General features: G+C 50.3%; 1 long non-coding RNA gene across 2 annotated transcripts in view; it reads right to left on the minus strand.

The window, feature by feature from the left end:
• Positions 1–16,527, minus strand: part of LOC138850118 (uncharacterized) — a 64,788-nt gene that overhangs the window by 12,941 nt on the left and 35,320 nt on the right. Inside the window, exons 3-4 of one of the 2 annotated variants that reach the window (XR_011389642.1) lie at positions 7,280–7,413; positions 5,175–6,850 (exon numbers count right to left, since the gene is read on the minus strand). The exons of the other annotated variant lie outside the window; for it this stretch is intronic. This is a non-coding gene — a long non-coding RNA (uncharacterized lncRNA). Of the gene's footprint in view, positions 1–5,174; positions 6,851–7,279; positions 7,414–16,527 lie in introns of those variants that run through there. 2 annotated transcript variants of the gene reach the window in all.

The following is a 16,527-nucleotide window of genomic DNA, read 5'->3' on the forward strand; positions in this document are numbered from 1 at the left end:
ACCTGGGTTAATGATAAAAATGTAATTTGTCTATGTCCTACATATGATTAAAACCAATACCTGTATTAATGTCAAGATTATAATTGGAATTGTTAAGATTGTAACTGGTATTGTCAGGATTATAACTGATACTAGTTTCGCATAGGTTTTAGGTCAGCTTGACCCTGGTAACCATGTATTCCCCCCTGTTCCTAGCAACCATGAATTCCCCTCCCGATTTTGTGGTTTTTGCCTTTATAAACCCTGTTGCTTTGGGCTTCAGGGTCGAGAATTCTTTAGGGCATGAGCCCACGCTCCACCGCCGGCAATAAAGGACCATCAGATTGTATCAATGTGTGGAGCTCCTTTGTTTGCACTTGCTTAGGTACAACAATACATACATAGATAGATACATAGATAGATGGAAAACAGATGGATAGATACACAGGTAGATGGATACATGGATGGATGAATAGATGGATGGATGGATGGACGGATGGATACATAGATACATAGATGGAAGAAAGATGGATAGATGGATGGATATATACATAAATAGATACATAGATAGATGGAAGATAAGTGGATAGATGGATGGATGGATACATGGATGGATGGATGGATGGATGGATATATACATAGATAGATACATAGATACATAGGTAGATGGATAGATAGATAGATAGATAGATAAGTCCTCAGACACAGGGCAGAGGGTTTTTGCACACATCAGTCCCTCAATCCCCACCACCACCCTGTGGGGTCGCTGTCAGCTCTCCCCTTTAGCGACCTGAGGTTTGGAGCATTAGCTAAGACTCGATGTGTCATTCGCAGCAGCCTGATCTCCCGTGCTCACTGAACAACCGTCTCTCACCTGCCCGGGGCTGGAACAGATGGTGCCCTCCACAGAGGTGCAGCTCAGGCGGAGGCGGCTGTAGGAGGCACCCTCTGGCGGGTGAGGCCTGAGCCAGGAACAGGCAGCCGCCCCTGTGTAGGAAACTCATCTGAGCTCCGGGACACAGGAGTTAGAACCCAGATCTTCCCCCTGCCAGAGAACTTTATCTCGTTCACCACTGTTGTCCATCTTTGCTTTGGCCATAAAATGCCTTTTTCAAACATTTTACGCTGTGGGAGAAACAAGAAACTGATTTGATTAAAGAAAAAGTCAGAAGGGTCAGCCCCGCCTGTTCCCACGCGGGATCTCTTCTCGGAACCTAAGAGGCACAAAGCCATTCTCCACAGTGGGGTCAGAGTCCACTGAGTGGATGAGAGTGGCGCCCAGGTGGGAGAGGAAGGGGCTGCAAGGGGCCCACTCACCTGCTGCTCCCTGCTCCCACACCAGGATCCCACAGCTCAGCATCATGACACGACACAGGCTTTTTGGGAAGGAGTGAAAGCGGAAGCTATCATCGACCATGTGCACCTAGTATGAGTAAAGAATCTGAAAACTTTTAACAGCTGCGAGAACGAAGAGAAAGTTTGCCCAAACTAGGCAACCAGACGGCTAAAGAGCGTGGCTTCAGAACTCCGCTGAGAGCCAGCCAGAGAGGCCTCCCTCCTGCTCCAAGCAGAGGAACCCATGTCACGGCAGAAGCAGCTCTGGGCTCAAGCCAGATGGACACAGCGCTTGGGTGAACTCTCATACGGGGCTTTAAAGAGGAAGCACAACGGGCAGGTCCAGACGGGGGAACGTGATACGGAACAGGAGGTCATCGGGAAGACAGGCGCATCTTTAAAGCCGATCTCATTGCTTCCAAGCTCGTCCTGTATTTCTGGAAACCTTCTTTCCTACTGGGCACCCTGTGGTTTCTTTGGTTTTGCAGGTTCAAAGAAGATGAAAGATATATTCAGCATTTTAAAAAGCAAACCCGAAGTTATCCATTTTCAAGAGACAAAACTTCCAGCCTTGCCTTTCTGATGAGTCTTTGATCCTCTACTGGGACTTGGTATCAAGCTGTTACCCCATGAGGGGTGACATGAAATCTGTGTCCCCCGCCCTGTGACTCCCAGCTGGATAAAGTCCCATTTCAGATGACGCGTCCCAGGGCCCAGGGGCAGGGCGCAGGGCCAGAGATCCCCAAACGAGAGAACTTTGTGGAGAATTTCTGTAAAGGTTCCTAGGCAGCCTCTGGCCTCAGAATTCTGAGTTCCCAACTCGCTTTCCGAGCAGAAAGATGGGAACAGGAGGCCAATTGGGGCACACACGCCCACCTCTGCAAGTCCTTCCCATGAACAGGACACACACATTTCAGGCTGGAGACTAGGACAACCGCCATGAAAAGATTGGCCCCTTCTGGAAACCGCCTGTGAGACGGAAGGAGGGCGGGACTGGGCTGATGGGCAGGGCAGCCCCGCCAGCCGGGAGGCCCCCAGAGCTGCTGTGTCCAGACGTGGGGGGATGAGATGCACAGAGCCCAGGAGGGGTTTCCTAGGGACAATGCACCCAAAGTATGACTGTGCCCACTCTTCAGTAAGAGATTCCGTTTCTAGGTCTTTTCCCCAGAAAAGCAGATATACATAGGCACAGAGTATGCACAAGATATTCATTGTACGAATGGCTGAGTTTTGATATAATATGTGATCGTTACAAAAGTGAAAAAACCTGTACTTAACGTAAATGTCATACACTAGCAGGAAGATCATCATGGCCTTGTACTAAATTAAAACAGATTTTCAAAGATTTGAAGAGAAGAATGATAGATACATAGAAGGACAGTTAGATAGGGAGAAGGAGAAGGAGAGAGAGAAGGGGAGGAATAGAGAGAGTGAGAGAGAGATCTTCAGTCCACTGGTTTACTCCCCAGATGCCTACAACGGCCAGGGCAGTGCCAGGCTGAAGCCAGGTGCCTGGAACTCCATCCAGGTCTCCCACATGGGTGGCAGGAGTCCAAGCACTTGGGCCATCTGCTGCTTTCCCAGGCACATTAGCAGGAAGCTGTATCAGAAGCATAGCAGCCATGACCCAGCCAGCACTACAGTGGGTTGCTAGCAATGCAGGTAGCAGTTTAACCCACTGTGCCACCAGACTGACCCACCCAGAAAACCTGATTTCATTGATATTTTTAAAGTGTTCCTGGGTGGGTGTTTGGCAGTTGGGAGATCAACATCCTGTATCCAAATTCCTGGGTTGAGTCTTGGCTCCGCCTCAGATTCCAGGTTCCTGCCAATGCGTACCTTGGAAGGCAAGCACTTGGGACCCTACCATGCACATGGGAGACCCAAGCTGAGTTCTGTGCTTCCAACTTTAGCCAGGCCAGGCCCCAGCTAATGCAGGAATTTGGGAAGTGAACCAGGGAAAGGAAGCTCCCTTTTTGTCTTTCAAATAAGTTGAATAATTTTTAAGCTCCAATGGTTATTTTTTCCATATATAGATCTATAAATATATATTTATTTATATGTATTATATAAATATATAAATATAAATACATATAAATTACATTTTATATGTATTATATAAATGGATATACAATTATCTGAAGGGATATATATCAAACTGCTGTCATGATTATCTTCTTCTATATGCTTTTAAAGATTGATTTTATTTATTTGAAAGGCAGAGTTACAGAGAGAGGGAGAGACAGAGAGAGAGAGAGGTCTTCCACCTACTGCTTCTCTCCCCAAATAGCCACAAAGGCTGGGGCTGGGACAGGCCAAAGCCAGGAGCCAGGAGCTTCATCCAGGAGCTTGGCCTTTGCATCGCCCACGTGGATGCGAGGGACAAGGACTTGGGTCACCTTCCATTGCTTCCCCAGGCACATTAGCAGGGATCTGGAGAAGCCAGGGCTTCAAGTAGTGCCCATGGGGGATGCCGGCGCTGCAGGTGGCAGCTTTACCCCCACGCCACAGCACCAGCCCCTTGCTGAGTTCCTTGAACAGCATCCACTCCATGCTGGAGCCTTGTCAAAGACTGGAATGCATATGTAGCTTTAGAACCATGACCCTCGTTTTCAGAATATGGCTTAAGTTTATCTTAAAAGCTCAATGAAATGGTTAGATCTCATTTTTCAAAAAATAGTGTTTTTCTACTTATTCTACTTATCCAAAACCTAGACCATTTTTTGTACCAGATTAGTCATTACATATATTATTGTCTGCCTTCTACTTGCTCTGGGCTTATTTGCTCTTCCTTTTCTATGTTATTTTTTAAATGTTTTTATTTATTTTCATTTGCCTATAAGGTAGAGCTACAGAGGAGGGAGGGAAAGAGAGTGGGGAGAGGGGGAGAGAATATCTTCCATCTACCAGTTCCCAAGGGCTCACAACAGCCAGTTTGGGCCAAGCTGAAGCCAGGAGTCTGTAACTCCACTCTGGTCTCCCACATGGGTTGCAGGGACTCAAGCACTTGGGCCACTTTTACTGCCTCTCAGGTGCATTAACAGGGAGCTGGATAGGAAGTGGAGTAGCTGGGACACAAACTGGCACTCCCACTAGAGACATGGGCATCCCAAGTGGTGACTTTAACTCACTGCACCACAACACTGGTCCCTCTTCTAGGTTTTCCTAGTGGGAACTTAGATAACTGATCTATAATGTTCTGTCTGTTCTAAGGTGTGCATGGAACACTGCAAATGTCCCTCTCAGCACTGTTTTAGCTGTGTCCTACAACTTTTTATCTGTGGTTTTTCCACTTTCATTCAGTTCAATGCATTTTAAAATTACCTTTGAGACTTCCTTATTTAGAAGTATGTTGCTTAGTCTCCAAGTGTTTGGAGATTTTGCTTCTATTTTTGTGTTGATTTTTAGCTTGATATTAATGTTGGCAGAGAATATACTTTATATGACTTGGGTTTTTTTAAGATTTATTTATTTATTTGAAAGAGTTACACAGAGAGAGGAGAGGCAGAGAGAGAGAGAGAGAGGTCTTCCATCCACTAGTTCACTCCCCAGTTGGTCACAATGGCTGGAGCTGCGCTGTTCTGAAGCCAGGAGCCAGGAGCTTCTTCCAGGTCTCCCATGTGGGTGCAGGGGTCCAAGGACTTGGGCCATCTTCTACTGCTTTCCCAGGCCACAGCAGAGAGCTGGATTGGAAGAGGAGCAGCCAGGTCTCGAACTGGCGCCCATATGGAATACCAGTGCTTCAGGCTAGGGTGTTAACCCATTGCGCCACAGCGCTGGCCCCACCAATCTCTTTTAACTGATGTGTTTAAATCACATACATTTAATAAAGCCATTGATATGTTAAAGCTTAAATCTGCCTTTTTATATTTTATTTCTTAGGTTTTTTTCATTGTTTTGATTTTCTTTTTCCTTCTTTCCAATTGGGGCTTGAACGTCTTTTAGACTTCAACTTTAATAAACGTATAGTGAACCTGGGTGTGTATGGGTTTTTTGGTGGTTGCTCTTGGTATTAACGGTGCAATGTACATGTGTCAGAGTATTTTCATTTCATCAGATGAAGCAAAGTGCAGAAGCCCAGTGCTTCATCCTCTCTCGTTTATAACTGCTTTAAGTATTTCCTTTATGTGCGTGTAGAACCTTACTGGGCAGAGTTCTCAGTTTTGCTTCAACCCTCAGGGGTGATTTGGGACATTCAAGAGAGGCTTTGCTCATTCTAAAGTCTGCTTTCACTCTGTCACCATTTCCATTGCTGTTCTCCAGGTCCCTGATTCATTCCTCTCTTCCCTTTATTTTGCTCCTGAGTGCATTGATTTAGCTTTTTAATTTCAATCACTGTACTTTTCAGCTCTAATATTTCCATTGTTTTTTCTTTACATAAATTTCTTTATTGAGACTTTCTAAGTTTTATTTGTTTCAAGCGTGTTTGCTCACAGAAGTATTTTTATGATGCTGTTTTAAAATATTTATCCACTAATTTCCAGCATCTCTGTCACTTCAGTGTTGACTTGTTCACTCAGGTTTAATGAAGACCTACACATTGGGGTATTCTTTTTACACGTTTGTAGATCTTATCTCAATCTGTTGATTTCGGCTTCCTCTGTCTGCTTTGACACCGTTGGGTGACACTAGAGATTCATGTGCCCCAGCTGGCCTTTTCTGACTCCCCGGGGAGCTCCTCCCTACGCCACCACGGCTAGCTCCCGGCTGGGAGAGCTTGGGCATTCTTTTGTTACTGAACTGGTGATGGGCAGATTCTCTGCCGCTGGGTGGCAGTGCAAGTGCCTACTCCTGGAGACCACCTCTGGCCCCGCCCCACTAGCAGGGGGGACTGTGTGGCCACCACCCACTCTGGATGGAATTCCACACTCCATACACGATATCAACCGAGTCCATGGAGCGAAAGGCATGGTTCAGTGGCATGGATGAGCGTCTTGGCTTCCTTCTTGGTCTTTTTTTGACACCACTTCATTACAGCCTGGTAAGGGTGGAACCATAGGCTCCCCTCACTCACCACCGGCTGATGTGGTTGGAGGGGGCCACAGAGCTTCCTGCGGTATTTGGCTGGAGTGGAGCAGTTATTGTCCAAGAGTCTTCTGTCTTCTTCCCCCTCTCACAGTCTCCTTGTTTTTGATTTACAGAGTGCAAGGTTCTTAGTTGTACTTAGTGGGTGGAATGAGGAAAAAGTACATTACTCCATCTTCTTGACAGTGGAGTTAACCTTTTCCCTTTTAAAATGCTCTCTATTTTCATTTTTTTAAAGATTTATTTATTTTACTTGAAAGAGTTACACAGAGAGAGGGAGAGGCAGAGAGAGAAAGAGGTCTTCCATCCGCTGGTTCACTCCCCAGTTGGCCACAACAGCCAGAGCTTTGCTGATCCAAAGTCAGGATCCAGGAGCTTCTTCTGGGTCTCCCACGTGGGTGCAGGGGCCCAAGGACTTGAGCCATCCTCCACTGCTTTCCCAGGCCACAGCAGAGAGCTGGATCCTCAGTAAATGGAGTTACAACTTGAAATTCCAGCCACATCTGGGCACCTGTAGCATGGGAAACGGCTCTGATGTCCAACTCACAGAGCTGCTCAGGAGCAGGGGGCCACCCTGCTGAACCCGAGCTCGGGGTGTGCCCCAGCCGTGTGATGAATAGGTGACCTCCCACTCGAGCACAGAGCGGCACCCCGGAAACCTTTACTCGCCAGCAGTGGCAGCTGAGAAGGGGCCTCGGCCCCACGTCGGTCGCAGGATCTGTGTTGTAGGGAAGAACCCTCCCCCTCCCCCAACCCAAGCCCTTCCACCTACAGCACCAGGGCATGTCCAAAAGTTCACAGACAATGGGATTAAAAGGGAAGCTCATTTTGGTGCAGAACACTTGAAATCCGTGCCTGTGAGTCTCCACAGAGTTCATGAAAAATGCATATAAGAAAAAACTGCAGGACATCACAATTTTTTGCAATAAAATAAACTTACTTTTTAGTTCCATTTTTCCACGAGACGTTTGAAGTGCCCTCGTAGCACACCATGGAAGAGAGTGGGGCACACTGAGCTCACCCACACATGAGTCTCCTCTCCCCATCTCGAGGGGTCGCTGACAATACTAGCACCTGAAAACGTGAAAAACCACTTCTGGATTCATCTGTGTCCACGCTGACCACGTTAACCGGCTGGGGTCTTCTTCACTATCCTCTGAGAAACTTGCTCTGCCATGCGCATCTGGGCCCTCACAGGGAATTCCTCCACTTCCCTTCTGCAAAACCAAGGCCACACTCCCCAATCGCCAGAGAATCCGTCTTTTATCAGCAGTGTCAACTCTGGCCCCTGAAATCCAAGCCAGGACCCTGAAGTGGAGACAGCGGGTGGCCTGCCCCTCTCGCTGCTATGACCCTCACGGCCATGGAGCTACAGCTCATTTGGAAAAGCAGGTTTCTACTGTGTGAAAAGGAAATAGAAGTCAGACATCCGAGATAGACAGTTAAGAAAAAACAACCTGGGCCGGCGCAGCGGCTCACTAGGCTAATCCTCCGCCTAGCGGCGCCGGCACACCGGGTTCTAGTCCCGGTCTGGGCGCCGGATTATGTCCCGGTTGCCCCTCTTCCAGGCCAGCTCTCTGCTGTGGCCCGGGAGTGCAGTGGAGGATGGCCCAAGTGCTTGGGCCCTGCACCCCATGGGAGACCAGGAGAAGCACCTGGCTCCTGCCATCGGATCAGCGCGGTGCGCCAGCTGCAGGGCACCGGCCGCGGCGGCCATTGGAGGGTGAACCAACGGCAAAGGAAGACCTGTCTCTCTGTCTCTCTCTCTCACTGTCCACTCTGCCTGTCAAAAAAAAAAAAAAAAGAAAGAAAAAAAAGAAAAAACAACCTGGGCCATGAATGAGATTTCTCTAAGTGTGGTCGCTGTGTCTCCTACATCAGAGGCCTCCCCTGGAGAGTTTGTTAAAATTTTTTTTTGGTTCAAAATTTTTGTGGTTTGAGGGTCTTTTTTTAAAAATGTTTTATTTATTTATTTGTGAGACATAGAGGAATAAAGATCTGCTGGTTCACCCCCTAAATGCTCACAACAGTGGGACATCAATCTGGCTTTCGAACGTGAGTGGCAGGAATCCAACCAGGGCTGGCTCCCAGAGTGTGCATCGGCAGGAAGCCGGAGTTGGGGGCTGCACTTCCAGGAAGCCCCCTGAGTGGCTGTGACACCGGGAAAGTTAAAGGAGTGCGGGAGAGGCCCCCTGAATGTGACAGCTCCACAGTCACTCAAGACGTCTGTTCCCTGCTAATCGCCTCAATAGAAGAGCAAAGGAAGGATTAAGTCGCCGCTGAGTGTGCAACACTGCAGAGGCTGTGCCTGTTAGGAAACGTTTGCATGTGCCGTAAGTGTTAAACCACTCTTGGCTGAGACACGAGGGGCAGCGGGAAGAGCACCAGGGCTCAGTGGTGTGATGGCTGCACCCTACGCCACCTGCAGCGCAGAGTCCAGGAAACTGGCAAGTGCGTCACCCGGAGAGACCCCTGAGGGCACAGAGGGCACTCGGTCTCCAGGGTGCCTCACACCCGACGGCCCATCTGAGGTTTGTGCAGCGGCCGTTTGTCCCACGCGTGCTGGTGAGGAGGGAGGAAGGACACAGGGCAGGACTTCCGTCGCCCGGGTTGTGGAGGCCAGCCCTCAGGTAGCGTTTCCCGAGGCCGTGTCCTGGACCCCACGGGCTCTTCCCGGAGCCCCTCCACGGCAGTGCTGCTGACGCCGGGAAGGAGCGTCCATGGCTCAGGACTGCACTCTCGCATCCTTGGGTGAGCAGCAGGGCCTGGAGTGCCTGTGGGATTCTCAGGGCCCCAGGAGTCCCGCACAGGGTGCGGATGATGGCAGGCCCAGCTTGCGGTGGAAAGAACGCCTCGACTCTGAAGGCTGATGGTTAAATCGGTAGGACGTGGTAGCCATGGCTCCCCTCCTGGTAGACACCCTTTTCCCTCTCTTCCATCTACCTATCCCCAGATTGTTGCCAAGCCCTTAAAGTCCACTTCACTTAAGTTGGGGGGACGAGGTCTTGCGGCCGTGGAGAGCTGTGCTGGGTTTTGCATGTGAGCTGTCTCCATCTCAGACATTCCAGTCACAGCTGCCCCAGCCAGGTCAGGGTGAGGGGAGCAAGGACAGCACTCATGCCCAGTCAGTCCTCATCCGCTAGGTGGACTTGGAGTCCCCAGGGATACGTCACTCAGGCAATCTCGCACTAACCGGATTGGCCCAATGCGCCACCAAGGGAAAACTGAAGCGGTCCTAGGCTGTGCGAGAAGCTGTGAAAACCACCATACACTGGCAGGCTTACAAACAACAGAAATGCATTTCCCTCCATTTCGGAGGGTGGGAAGGCCATGACGAGACGGTGCCATCAGACTGCATGTCGGCAGGGCTGCCTTCTCACCAGAACCCACCCAGCAGAGGGCCAGGGGCCCCCAGCCCAGTCACGAGGACTCCGCCTTCCTGACCCCATCGTCTCCTAAACCCATCATCTCTGGGCTGAGAATTCCGTGGGCGCTTGGTCCGTGGGGTTCATCCCCTGCAGATCCACTCCTGCGCGTGCGGGGTCCCCTGGCTTCCTCTGGATCACCCCCTGAACTTCGGCAAGAAAGCGGGGGTCCTCAGACTGTCCCCAGCACAGTGACTAACAGCTCTTCCTCTCCGCCCAGGGTCCATTACCCTTGGCAGGCCGACTCGTTCAGGTTGCAAACAGAGTGAGATCTCAGACAGGTCCTACACAGCTCTATCAACACCAGCCCCCTTTACTGAGCACCCAATGGGAATCGATGCACCGGACTCTGTTCTAGTGATGTAATATTCTCTCTCTCAACCCTCCCTGCGCCGGCACTATTACCACATCACAGGCGATGATCCTTGGGAGCCCCACACTGCGCATTGCTGCTGCCTTCCCAGCATCTGCATCCCCTCCCCCACTGTGCCCCAGCAAGGAAGCCGGCCAGTCTCCCAGCTGTAGGGTGAGCCTGTGTCCCGCACACATGATCCATGTCAGGGCTTCAGGCTGATGAGGGCACGGCAGTCCCCGGCGGCAGGAACCAGTGAGGAAATGGAACGCTCTCCAGTGTGGGCAAAAGGGATAAGTGGACGGTGTGCCAGGGACTTCTGGGGAAGAAGCTGTCTCGCTCTTTCTTCAAGCCACGGGGAGGCACAGGCTGTCTCTCTCTAAGCTAGGAGCCAGGAACTCCATCCAGGCCCCCACCTGAGCAGCGGGGGCCCAAGCACATGGGCCCTCCCCCACTGCCTTCCCAGGAGCACTCGCAGGGGGCGGGATCATAAGCAGAACTGCCTAGACTCCAACTGGCTCGAAGATATGGGATGTTGGCATGCAGCACACTGCCGGCCTCCCCAAGTCACCCCCTTGGGTGCTGCATTGGGGGATGCTGCAGCAGTTGATGTTGGGGCGCCCAGCAAGGCTGGAGCAATGGCCGCTTACCCGCTGTTACCAAAGCATCTTGTACGTCACCACCTGGGTCCCCCGGGCCAGGTGTGCAGTTTGATGCCTGGAGCTGCAGGCAGAGGAGGAGGCTCACACGCGGAGGGCAGGCAAAGCCAAAGCTTCACACAGACGGGCGAGCCCGGGGTTGAGAGGACCTGACGCCGTCTCTCTCTGGGCCTTTTCAATCAATAGACGACAAATCCCCTTTTCATGGATGCTAATTTGGGCCTGGGTTTCAGTTACAGTCGAAGCACCTGCCGAAGCATCGGTCGTCGTCCAAGGACTCGGAGCAGACAAGTGGCCACAGGAGAACTGAGTCGGTGTCTGACTTCAGTGTGCCACAGGGATCCCTCGTGCCAAAGAGCTTTGAACAATCACTTGCAAACTCTGAAAGGCTGTACTCAAATTTGTGTTTTATTAGAATTAATGGAGAGACAAAGAATGCCAAGAAAACGTGCAAAGGGGCCAGTGTTAACTTATTATCTTATCAGGGTATTTCAAAATTCGTGGAAAATGCCTCAGAAAATAATACACTGATTTAAAATTTTTTGGCACCCAAAAATTTCGTTTTCCGTGAACTTCTGAAGTACCCTCGTATGTACTGAGAGTTCTCCCCACTCCTATTTTTAAAATATGCCCATCTAGCTTAATAATAGCAACACAGAGACGGAAACATGTGATGGCATATACCTGATGTTGTAATGATCTGCTGAGCTCAGCGGGGGTATATCTGACAGCTGATGTCAGATGGGATGACCCGAGACCTGTCCCAAAAAAGTTCTCACATTCACACCCTCCTGGGGACACACAGCCAAGCTCCGAGTCAGCCCGGGAACACTCTGAGTACAGCCAGCAGCATTCCACATCATCGCGTCCCTCCCAGATGCCTGCCCAGGGCAGTCTCTCCTCTCTGTCCACCGTCACTCCAAGTCCACACACTGGTCACTGCTTTACAAAAAATGCCACTCAGACCCTTCAGAATCGTTTGCCTGACCAAGAATCAGTGCAATTGAAGACCACACATTGGCATGGCTCCCCAATGACCTTGGCAGAGTTTCCGGAAGCCCATTACTTATGTACTTATTAAAATAGACTCTCCTGTTTTACATGAAGATGCTGAGGTGCAGTGGGACCACATGGTGACAGCAGACCATCTAAAAAAATCCCTATTGTTAGCAAGCCCCATCTGTTCAGTGCATATCTGATTACTGGACAGATTCGAAGGTTGCCCAGGATCAAATATCGTGAATAAGTCCAGGAACAGGGAATAGGTCACGTGAATAGTATCTCACGTTGTAAATGTAACGGCAATGAGTCTGGTTTTGGCTATGACCAATTCTAATGGTAGGTGCAAAGATAACAAAAGGAATTTTTTTTTTTTTTTGCCAGGCAGAGTTAGACAGTGAGAGAGAGAGAGAGACAGAGAGAGTTACAGACAGAGAGAGAGAGACAGAGAGAGTTATAGACAGTGAGAGAGAGACAGAGAAAGGTCTTCCTTTTTCCGTTGGTTCACCCCCCAAATGGCTGCTACAGCTGGCGCTGCGCCGATCCGAAGCCAGAAGCCAGGTGCTTCTCCTGGTCTCCCATGCGGGTGCAGGGCCCAAGCACTTGGGCCATCCTCCACTGCCTTCCCGGGCCACAGCAGAGAGCTGGACTGGAAGAAGAGCAACTGGGACAGAATCTGGCGCCCCGACTGGGACTAGAACCTGGGGTGCTGGTGGAGGATTAGCCTAGTGAGCTGCAGCACTGGCCACAAAAGGACATTTTTCAAACTGCACCAAGCAAAGACAGCAACCTCACAAGGCTGCATCTAATTTGGAAGCACATTGCTTATTTGCAAAATTGTATGTATGTATATAAATATATATATATATATATATCCAATATATCTCACTATCTTTCCATGATTGATTTCCATGGCCAGAGAACATACAGTTGAAGAGACTCCAATCCTTTACAATTATTAAAAATTACAGGCATGGAGAGGTATGTTAAAGCTGCCGCTGTGATCACGGGTGAGTCCGTTTGCCTTTTCTCTCTAGTTGTGTACAATTTGTGTAATCTGAGTACAGATTCAGAGCTGCTCACTCTCCCTGGGGAATGAGCCTTTATCGTTTTGACATCACCCTCCCTATCAGGTCTCTAGTGGGCGGAATATCACAGGCGTATGAAGGTTAGCAGACTGCACAGAAAACTGAGAACTCCGCGAGGTACGGCTGCACCCCCTGAGGACGCAGGAAGTGCCCGTCGGATCGCTGGGCAGCTCCGGTACAGCTGTGCAGAGTGGCCATGGCACTGCCGGCCTGCAGAGGGAGGCAGTGTGCCGGAGCAGGCAGGGGTCCCTGGAGGTCATGGGACGGCGTCCCCAGGCCAGGCCTAGGCTGCAGGATCACCGAGGAACCAGGCATTCAGTCCCGGGGCTGGGCAGAGCTCTCTCAGATGTCCTCACACCACGTCACACCATCTCCCAGACCGGTGGTGACGCAGCCAGAAGCCGCAGGAGACGTCCCCACTAGCAGTCCACGGAGAAAGCCCGGTCACCAGCACACTTGTTAGAGACCTGTCCACCAGGCCAAGCCTGGACGGCAAAGTGTGTGTGCAGCTAAGAGGCAATACACTGATAACCGGCACACCCTGTTAGCAATTAACGCTGTGGCCTCGATGTCAGCTTTGTCTAACAGTAATGCATACACACCAGCAGATGTCTGGCACCTTCACGGCACATCTGTTTCCATTCTTTTACTTTTTTAATTAAAAAAAATTAATGAATTTGAAGAGAGAGAAAAACACTTCTATCTACTGGTGCACTTTGTAAATGCCTGTAAGGGCCAGGGATGGGCCAGGGCTACCGCCAGGAGGTGACATTGCTGGTTCCCACAAGTGGCAGGGATCCGGTCACGTGAGCCATCCCTGCTGCCTCCCAGGCTCTCTCCCAGCGGGAAGCTGGAGTGAGGAGCGAGGGCCAGGAACCCAACCCAGGCACTCCAGTACGGGGTGGGTGTTGGCATCTAACCGGGTGCCGTGACTATCAGGCCAGGCTTCTGCCCCTGGTGCGTTACACTGGACATGTGTCTCTTGTACGTGCTGTGTGACCGATACGTCACGTAACACACACATCGATACGCTGGCAACAAATCTGCTGCCTCACTCTCTCCAGTTTAAAAGTTGTCCCACTTTTTCATCTTCTCTCTTCTAGCCTTGTTTTAGAGCAAGTAAAATTCCCCTTTTCTATTGTTGCTCTTCTATTTACTGTCACGTGTGCATGGTACAGTATAAATTAATCCTTTACACGGCCCAGTTAGGACTCTCTGAAGCTATCTGTTCTCTTCCCCTCTTCTCTGTTACCTCGGCCATGTATTCTGCACCTTCATGGTTGAAGATCCCACAGGACATTAGTAATTGTGGATGGATCATCTTGTCTATGCATGCCCTTCCCAGTGCTCATCAACACTTTAATCAACTTTTAGTGGAAAGGTAGAGACCTACTCCCCGCACAGAAACAGAAATCTCCCATGCACTGCTGTACCCCCACAGGCCCATAACAGACGGGGCTAGGGCAGGCCAGTGTCAGGAGGGGGGACTCAGCCCAGGCCTCCCGCATGGGCGGCAGGAACCCAAATACTCCACCCATCACGGCTGCTCCCAGGGACACAGGAGCCGGAAGCTGGAGCCGGGAACAGAGCCGGAACTCAGACCCCGACCCCCGGGACTTCTCAGCCCTGGGCCGGCAGCCTGCTCCTGTCTACGTTTTGTGAATCTTGTGCCATAATTTTCCCTCTGAAGAACCGCATTCAGCACTGAAGTGCAGTTCCGCTGGGGACGGTTCTCCCGTGTCTCGGTCGTCTGCAAATCCTTGGCGTTGCCTCCACGTTGAAGAACCCGGTGTGGCTTCCAGGTTGGAGAGGATTCTCTGCAGCTGAAGTCGCCCCCCGAAGCTGTCTCCCCCAGAAGCCACTGCCCGGCTCGCTACTGTCTTCTGCACGCGGGATTTTGTTTTTCTGGTTTCCTTTGCTTCCGTCTTTCTTCTCCTTTAAGGTTTATTTTTTGTCACTTTCAGCAGTATCACAGTAATTTACCCCGTCGTGGTTTTCTTTACATTTATCTCACTTAGGGTTTGGAGATTTGTTGAACTGGTGGCTTGGAGTCTTTTGTTGCTTTTGGAAAATTCTTGGCCATTGCCCCTTCAGTAGGATCCCGACTTGCTGCCACGCCAGATCTGTGTCCTCGTCACGTCCCACACGATCACCCTGCTGTGTGCTTCCCACCCCTGACTCCTACATTGTCACTAATATCTGCTGAGTCTAACACACAGGAAATCCGCCTACTTCTAATTTTAATTGCTGAATTTTCAGTCCTAGAATCTCTATTGTAAAAATATTATTTAATTAAATTCCCTAGCTGATCAGATATTTTCTTGAACATACTAAGTATAATTGATAGTTTGTCTGATAATCCCAAAAACTAGGTCATCTTGTGGGTCTTTTCCTATTGTCCGTTGTTCTCTTGTGATACTGTTTCTTGGTAAGCCTGGAGTTTTTATTTCTTAACTAAGTGGACATGATGTCTGAAAAACTGTAAAGGCCTTGGACAACATCATATTCCTTTAGAGGGGCTTTGCATCACACTGTGTCAGATGCTGCAATAGGCTTTTGGAAAACAGAAGTGAACAAAGCAGGCAGAATCCTCCGTCTTCATGCTGCTTACATCCTAGGAGGGGATGCAATGTCTTCTTCATTTAAAGAATATGTATTTACTTATTTGAAAGGCAGAACTACAGAGAGAGAAAGAGTACAGACAGAGAGAGGCCTTCCATCTGCTGGTTCACTCCCCAGATGGCCACAGTGCCCTGGGCTGAGCCAGGCTGAAGCCAGGAGCCTGGAACTCCATTCGGGTCTCCCATGTGGGTGGCAGGGGCCCAAGTGCTTGGGCCATCTGCTGCTGCTTTCTCAGGCACATTAGCAGGGAGCTGGAGCAGAAGTGGAGCAGCCGGGACTAAAACAAGCACCTATATGAGCTGGCAGCACTGCAGGAGGCAGCCTAACCTGGAGTGCCAGTCCAAAGGCGCTGGTCATTTACAAAATTGAGCTGAGTGCTTTAGACAGACCATGCATTCTCCTCTGTGCCTGGGCCATCCCTGTCACCTTGGTCACAATCACACGCCCATGACACCCGCTTAGGCCCTGTGCCCATCTGAGTTTGTGACCCACGGCCTTCTCAGGTCGTTTTAGTTGCGTATCTCCCATCACAGTCTTCCACTGATACTTAGTCACCGTCTTCCACTGGTACTTAGTCACCATCTTCCACTGATACTTAGTCACCGTCTTCCACTGGTACTTAGTCACAGTCCTCCTGGGTGCTTACAAACAGTAAACTAATGAAGGGAGAAAAGCTGTGGTTCCCAAGGACCGTGATGAACTGGAAGTGCAGCAGCTGGGACTCCAGCCAGCACTCGCGTGGGATGTGGGCATTGCAGACGGCAGCTTAGCCCTGTGTGCCACAACACGGATAATTTAAGACTGGACCAAGGGTGCAGGGGTAGCCCACCCAACAGGGGATGCCGCACTGTGCGATTACTTTGACAGGCAAGGATCTCACACACATACACCGGAACAGAAGGTACATGTTACCTTCTCCCAGCCAGGGGCCTGTGACACTGGCCAGATCGACGTTAACGTAACAGGAAGGAGAGGAGTTGCGTTTCTGACTATGAGAAGGGGCCCAGTTTTGTTGAAGAAACCCCCCTCCCTGGCTTACCCCT

Source organism: Oryctolagus cuniculus, chromosome 6, assembly GCF_964237555.1.
Source record: "Oryctolagus cuniculus chromosome 6, mOryCun1.1, whole genome shotgun sequence".
In the NCBI taxonomy this organism is placed as follows: Eukaryota; Metazoa; Chordata; class Mammalia; order Lagomorpha; family Leporidae; genus Oryctolagus; species Oryctolagus cuniculus.